At 34.7% G+C, this 8462-nt stretch overlaps 1 pseudogene; it reads right to left on the reverse strand.

Annotated features, from left to right (window-relative positions):
• Positions 1-2420: 2420 nt before the first annotated feature.
• Positions 2421-4123, reverse strand: LOC148939367 (uncharacterized; annotated as a pseudogene).
• Between the last annotated feature and the right edge of the window lie 4339 nt (positions 4124-8462).

Raw genomic sequence — 8462 nt, forward strand, 5'->3', positions numbered from 1 at the left:
ATTTTCAGGTTTATATTTTGGTTGATGTTATTTTACTTGGGTAACTTTAATTGGAAAATTTTGATGTTTTTGAAAATTGATCCCATTACATATCATCCTTCTTATTCTTAGCGATGTCCTCATCGTTGTGTTATCCTACTCTTTCTACACTTTCAAATTTTGATATTTCTTTAAAAGAATTTAGCTTAGTACTTATTACTTGAATTAACTCTGCTCTGGCGAAATGTATAACTTTTTTTTCATATTCCCGATTGCTTTATGAGACTACATATACGACGACATTACTTTAAAGTCCATCACCTACTCACTCTATGGCGAAAGGGCCAAAGAGTTTCTATTGACTAACACATTAGGCTATATGATTACATGATAATTATTATTCCTCCACCCAATATTAAAATTTTTCCACCTGATATGCTAATAATTCTACATGGTCTTAACTAATTAAAATCCGCTTTTGCAACTATTTTATCACTAAAAATGGTACATATTTGCCTTTTCTAATACTTGACAATACTTCCACCTGACGCTATAATGATACGATAAATAACTGACTTCAAGAGCACTGATATATATGGATTAAATGATTTGCAAATAAAATTTTGACACATTAATAATTTCTCAATATTCAGTAAAGTTACAAGTTAGATATATAAGATCTTCACACTTACTTCATCATTCTACGTGTCTATAATACTCACATACGTTATCACTCTTACTTTGGGCTTCCATTCAATTAATTACTGGGTTGGCTAATTGTTTATGGCTTGTCTTTGTGGTGTTTCGTTTTTTCGCACTTGTTCCTTGGGATAAGTGTTTATGTTTTTCATACATATGACTACTTGCACAAAATTCTCCATACGTGGTTTGTTACGTCAAATACTAAGGGTTGATGTCATAGATTTGTTGAACAGTTTCCTGGGCATATGACATTTAGAGACTTGATTAGATGAAATGGGTATCTTGATCGCTGGGCATCTCTTCTTGGGAACTTTTATCCTCGAGAATATCTAATACTCGTAAAGTCTGTGTTTCCCGTAAATTGTTCACATTTAGTCCTTCTATTATGTTACGCCTTGTAAGGGTAACTATGGTTGGAACAGAACTTTATCTCAGGTTCTATGTTTGACGCATTGTCTTTGATTCCTGCCCCAATGATACACAATCATTGAGGGCTTAGTCATTGGGATTTTGGCTAAGATAACTTAGTTTGGTCTCTTCTCTAACACTTTATTTTGGGAAAGTTTGCACGTACAGTTTATATTTCCCACAAAATTAATTATGATTGTTTCTTATTCTCATGGAGGATTGTTTGGTTTCGCGACTTCCAATAATGATTGGATAGTGTTAAAACTTAAACTTGGGGTCTTGGTTCAACATATTGTCTCTTATTTGGGGCTTAAGACATATATTCTTTGAGGGATTGACTCCAGGGTTGTTCTTGGTTCTTTGGATTTAATGCTTGGGACCTTGCCGTCTAATGATAGTTATCGGCGGATTTTATGTATTTTTACGACATTGCGGTCAAGGTGGTTCTCTAGATAATCATTAATTCAGGTATGTACCTATGTATGGGGTTCTTGATTTGTCGATATTGTTTGGGGGTAGTGTTACCTGGTACTAGGCTTGGGTGACTTGGATTGTCGTCAGGGTATTGTCTTCAGGGGTTTCCTTGGTGAGTACTTATCGGTGGTTGACGAATGATGAGAGTAGATGCTACTTGGTTGTATCCGTGTTGCGTGCTGGTACACCAATGGTTAATTTGCATTGATTACTCTGCTTCCTGGAATATAAATATCTGGGCAGAATCAAATGCTCTTTAAAATTATATAAGTTAAAACACATACAGCAATAATTCACAATTTATACGATGTTATATGGAGACTATTATATGAAATAATAGTTGTGATTAGTTGAACTAATAATATCAATTTAATATGGGTACGGTTAAACTCAAAGATAAAACGAATGAAAGCAATATTCATGCTTTTAAGTGCATATTGCAGCAGTACTAGGCTACTACGATATAAGCTAGGTAATCATAAGAAAAATGATTATATCTACGAAAAATAACACTATATAAGATTTTCAAGATTTGGTGATTAATTTTTGCATGTATATATGCGCATTTAGCAATTGTTTAATATTCAATACATTTTTAAATATTATTCAAAGCTGATCTGTTTTGGCATTTAATTTTCACTTATAAAACTACATGCGAGGTAGGCTACATGGTTGTAAGAGAGGTCTTTCAAAAATTTTCAAGTCTTTACTGTTTACGCGCGTCCATGCTGCTTAAGAAATGCATCTTTGCAGCTGCATGGGTTTATGCAAACAATAAGTAGAAATTTGGGACTGGACATGGCACGAATGAGGACCTCTATTCACATTCACTCGATCATGTCCTACCTTATTTTTTTTTAGGGGTTATCAGGGAGTTCCGGGTTTAGGTTTTGCATCTCACTCGACTCGATATGATCTGTCTTTGCCCTTTTTCTACGTGTTATCATAATTCTTCCGTAATTCAGGGTCAATAGCATTCTTATAGTCAGGGAGATCATGAATACGAATCCTACCGTCAGGAGGATATTCCACCAAAAATTTGTTGAGAATAGTCCGTATCTACTTTCTACATACGTCAATCTTTGGTCTTCGTTTGTAAATAGAGGAATTTGAGAGTCTAAGGCTTCTCTTATTTTTGTTAGTGGTAAGGTTCCTATGACATTCTCTATTTTTGACCATATTGTGGCTTTTACTTTTTCATTATCAATATTAGGAATTGTATACGATAAATTGACTGGTTTGAAATTGACCACCTTGGGGCTTATTTTATTCGTGCTTGTGGTTATCAGTGGTGTTTGTACCGTGGCTTCTTTGGTTACTAATCGACACCCTTGTTTTATGGTTATTGTTCCCACATCTTGTAATAGTAGTTCAGTTCTGTAGCTTGGATCGATTCTTTCAGTGTTATTGTAACATGAAATGGTCCCGACTGTTTCTTTTGGGACAGAAAATAGCCACAGGTCATTTCTAAGATGAATGAATATTTCTCGTTTAGTACTACCTACTAGCGCTTCGCATGAACTGGGGATTTCTTCTTGTTGAGTCTCTTTTAAAAATATATCTAACATACAGGTTTTACGTTATAAATGGGCAAGGTTAGTTGACATACCAGGTTTTTGAATGATACACATTCTTTAAGGTCCTGTGGATTTGCTAAGGTGTATTTCCTTCTATCTTGATCGACTAGCAAGTATTCCGCTTCGGGGGTGATACTCATGAACGAATTAGTTCTACCTATATTGGCTGGAAACGTAGAAATTTTATACAAGTCATATATTGATTGTTGATTTATTAATGGGATTGTTACTACTGCAAATAGTTGTTCGTTTATTTCCGTGATGTGAACCTTTAGTTTGGTGTAATAGTGGAATAGGTTTGCTACTTTTGGCTCTGTTGGTAGGTGTAGACCAAACGTTAGATGTGTTTTTATTTCATCTAAGATACTTTTTAAGTTCGAAGGATCCACGAGTTCATATGATAAGGTTCCTCCAGTAAGGGCAAATAATGCAAATTCGAATTTACTAACATCAGTTGCCAAGTTAAGTAATGACATTGTCACTATGTCTATTGATGCCATGGTGAGGCTTGAATCGAAAATCACACGATTTACTTCATTCTTTAAATAATTCATTATGCTTACTGTCTTTGATATTTTTTTTGAAATTGCCTCAATTTTGTCTCTCTGATAATTGGCTATACTGGCTTATATTTTTTGGACGTGTAAGGTCACGTTCATGGCATTATTTAGTTTTCTTACGTTTTCCCTTAGGATATCCAGGTCCTCTTCGGTCAATAGCCCAAATAAGCGTGAAGCTAATTCTCCTACGATTGGTATTAGACTAGCTGATCTGCGGTATTTGCTTTTTCGAAAGAATACTTTGAAGATTCTTGTGGTGCTTTGCTTTAACTTTTGTATTTCTGTATTGAATAATTCAAATAGTGCTTGCAGTCTCTGTCTATACAATATTAAGAAGGATTGGTGAATCGATACTCTTAGTGCATTTTTTTCATTTAGCTCAGGTAACGATTCGACGTAGTTTTTGGCTGTTTCGTCGGCCATCGCCAATCTGGCACATGTGTATTTGCCGTCAATTGTCCAGCATTTTTCGGGTATATATTTTTCTTTCTTTTTATTGTCAGAAAATCTCATTATGCTATCCGAATGGTGTCCTTGAACTAATATAGTTTGAGTCTCAGTATACAATACTGGGAGTCTTGCCCTTAATTTTATATACATGTTACCGAAGGAGTTGGTCTTTGTAAATGTTGGTCCTGTGGACCAAGACCATTTTTTGAACGTTGTTGGTTTCAAATGCGTTATCGTAATTAACTTCCCATGGGACAGCTAATTGAGTTTGATTAACTCTGGCTTGCATTGGTTGTGACATCCGTTAGTGAGGGCTGTATTTCCTCTGTTCTTGTCTCGAGTTTGGGCGTGATTGTCTTGGTGTTTTGCTTTTTCTGTGGCATGTCTATATTTTTCTTTATTTATTTTGGTGATATTTTCTTAGTAACGTTGCTCGTAGTATGGTCTTGCCATAGTTGCTTGAGGTATGTCCATATGCTTGGTAATTCGTTTAGCATGGCGTAATTTCCATCATAGAGTTTATTTTTCTTGGAACTTGTCAAGAAGGAACCTGTGGTATATTTTGTCGTAGTATATTCACTTATGGATCCATCCTCATTAATTAATGCTCTTCTCCTTCTGTTTTCTCTGTTGTTAGTTCCTAGAGCCTTATCGATCTCTGCCATTTTTTTTTTCAGAGTCATCTATTAGGAATTTCGATTTTAGTTTAGGAAGTATGGGGGGTAGATCTCCTGTATTATCCTTGTGGCGCATGTCTTTCGTTGTCTGCAGGCTTTTGTCCGATTTTAAGAATTGGAATATAGAGTCCTTCGATTCATTAGTATTCTTTTCTAGTCTGATGACTTGTTGAAACAGGGTTTCAAACGGTTTGGGATCCAGTTTCATAAATATTTTCCAGGCATTGTGACTTGCAAGTAACGAATTCTCATGTTTGAAAATTATTCCATGCTTTACGATATCTTGGGCTGTAGTTTGGGCAACGAAGATTATCATGAAATGTATTAGCCACATCCTTTTTTGCTGTTTCTGGAATTAATATTTCATTAAACAGAATATAGGAAGATTTCTTATGATTGATAATCGAATTAGAATTTAGATTCCTATTATATGGGATTTTCTTTATTTTTCTTTCGGGGAAGAAAACAAGGTGAGGTTAAGATTCGTTGTCATACAATTTGTTGCTTTGTTAATGGTGGACGTATGGCTGATTCTTAGGCTGGGGGTATAGATATTTTAATTGCTTTCAAACGAAAATTTTTCTTTTAACGTAAAAGGTGCGAGGGTTGACTTAATTATTTCAATTGGGACATTTTTTTTTATTTTTTGGTTACTTTTGATTTTGATTCATAAGTTTTTATTCTTTTAAATATAATTTCTTTTCTTTTCGCTTTATATATTACGCTTTTTGGATTATATAGATATTGTTTGTAGTATTTTATTTCTTGGAGGGGGTCATGCTTTCCTTGGTATTTTACGCAGTTTGAATTTCCCTCAATTTTGTAAACTAATTTTTGCTTTCTACACTTGTCAAGAAGCAATAAATCTGTCTGACAAGGTCCTTTAACATACCAGTACCGAACTTTATATTGTTTTTGTAATTTTCTGATTTCATGTTGAATAAAATGGAGGTATTTCCCATTTCTGCCGTTATATTTTATTCCTAATTTACCTCTCGCTGGTCGATATTTGGGTGTGTTTGCGAAACTTAGACCGAATTTATAGGATTCCACGTCAAATTTCCTTAAATCATACTTAACGTCCCATTTTTTCGCGAATACTTCTTCCCCTGATTTATTCACTACGATCATTGCAGCTGAGTATATGACATTTTCTATGGCGTGCTTTTTACATATGAAGTCCGTGTCAATAATTACTTTGGCCATCGTTCTGAAATTAAAGGTAGTTTCTATTGACTTTTGTCTAGTTAACTTTTCAAGATTAGTTGTAGTCATGGTACACTCTAGTTCAAGGTCAAACTACCTTTTCAATGGTATTTCCTCATACATCGGATACTTATTCGTTCGACATAATTCGAGTCATCTAAAGCTCCATATTAACCAATGATGAATATATATTTTGAATGGAAAACAAGGTAACTTCAGGTCGAAGTTGAACTTTTTTTTCACCGGTGCCGGCTTGAACCTGGCTATTTGTGTATTCGAACGTAATTCGATTCCCTAAAGTTCTGTACTCTAGTTTAACGAGTTTTGCGCTCGATTTTAATGAAACTTACATAAGCTTGAAATTATAGCGACTTTCAAGAAACTACCTTTTTTGTCAACGTATTAACAGTATATTTAGACCCCGTGTTATTTACTGTAGTTCTCAGTTACATAAATACTAATTCACTAAAGATTTATTCAAATAACTCACTTTTTTTCTCTTTATATAACAATAGTAATCAAGTTACATAGACATAACCCTTCAGGTAATATTAGAGGGTTCTTTTATTATTCGTTTCAACGAGATTATTTATATATACAGTTTCTTCCACTAATATTGGGTTTTAATTTCAATATGGGTGCATCAACCGGCAGTGCCGCCTTTGAACTTGGGGATGTAAGCATATCGAGAAGTCGATAATCTTCCCATGACGAAACATTTGAGCTGAGAAATTTGAGTTCAAATATTATATTATTTTTTCCGCTTTCAGGTGTATTTAAGTACATTAAATACACTAATAACTGGTTTGGGAGGTGCAGGCCCTCCAGTGTGGCCATTATGTCATCCCTTCGCATATTTTGTCGAATGACTTTTCGGCACAGCTGCGATAAGGACAATTGGTCATTTATTATTTTTACTACGGAGAAACTTAAGTTTACGTGGGATTGGCAACAGCATAGTTGCTCACGCACGATTACGTCTAAACCAGGGAATATTTTTCTTCCAAAATTTTCGTCTTCTTGGAAGAAATTCAGGGTTATTTTCTTTATGTCTTTATATTCTCTTGGGGTAACTTGAAAAATGGCGAATCCCGTTGAAGGGTTTATTGGATTTAGATACGTGTTATTTATACAGTTGACGTATAAGGCCTTAAGGAAGCTTTCACTTTTCAACATATTTCCTCAGTCTATTAGTATGGAGAGAAATTTAATGGGCCAAATTTTAGTTATGTTGTTATCATCTTGATCATACCAAATATTGTTGGCGATATAATCAGACAACAAGCTATATTTTGTTGTTGGGACTCTTTGTATTAAAATTCGGAAAGCCAGGTTGGCACTTAGTCTAGTGTGTTCTAGTATTCTTGTCATTGCACGTGCACTAAAGTTATAATGCACTAAGCTTGCCATTAATCTTAGAATCATTCTTTGTTCCAAGATTGTCCTTTGAGATTTCAGAAGATAATATAGTTTTGGACAGTCGAGATTTTCTACTGTTCTGATAAGTTCCCATTCTTTTAATGAATTATCAACAATTTCTCATTCTCTTAATGAATCATTAATGTTATCTACACTATGTCTTTTCTTAAGAATCCATGAGGTTAAATTTTCTAGTCTACGATTATTTAATTGTTGATGGCTTGGATATCTTATCATGATTTTTTTTTAATTTGTTCGACTAGATTTTTAGGTTAATATAAGCAACTTACCATGTAGCCACTCGTTTTGCCGTTTCACTTAACCAGTAGCCGATGGTTACTTATGTATCTTATCTGCAAATTTGTTGTTATATAGAATTTATCAAAGATTACAAAATAAATGGTTACTTAGTAGTAATACATTTTCAAAACGGTTATAGTAGTTTAAGGTATAATATTGATTATGAAATAGTTAGGCGTTTTCGATTTGATGATGTTTGTTATTTCATATAGCTGTTTACTTGGCCTTTCTAATTTATGGTATTTAATCTTCATTGGTATCCTTGGGTTCCTTTTCCTGTTCGAGTTGTTTTTCGTAAGGAAATACCCTGGCATGGCGCCTGTCCACGAAATCAATTAAACCGTGTAACTGCACCATGCCAACCTATTCCCCACGTGTTGGATTTTTTGTCCATAATGGTAGGGGTGAGTTTGATTCTTTGATTTTCTCATGAGAGCTCCCCGGACAAACGGTCATGACGAATGGGATATAATGCACCACAGGTCACGACAGTTGACCAGCGGGTCCCCATGATGTAGGGTTGTTCCTCTTAACCGTAGTTTATAATTCTTTATTATTAATTTTTCACATTTATAACTGGGTAGTAGTTTCTTATGGAGAGCCAAGACCAAATGGCAATGGAAATGGAGTACCGACAACAACACCACTACCGTTCCCACAGGCCACGACTTCCCACGATTTAGGGTCCATTTGTTTAAGAAGCTTGGCGA

This window comes from Artemia sp. Qi Xiang Cuo, chromosome 21, assembly GCF_049724085.1.
Source record: "Artemia sp. Qi Xiang Cuo chromosome 21, ASM4972408v1, whole genome shotgun sequence".
Taxonomy (NCBI): domain Eukaryota; kingdom Metazoa; phylum Arthropoda; class Branchiopoda; order Anostraca; family Artemiidae; genus Artemia; species Artemia sp. Qi Xiang Cuo.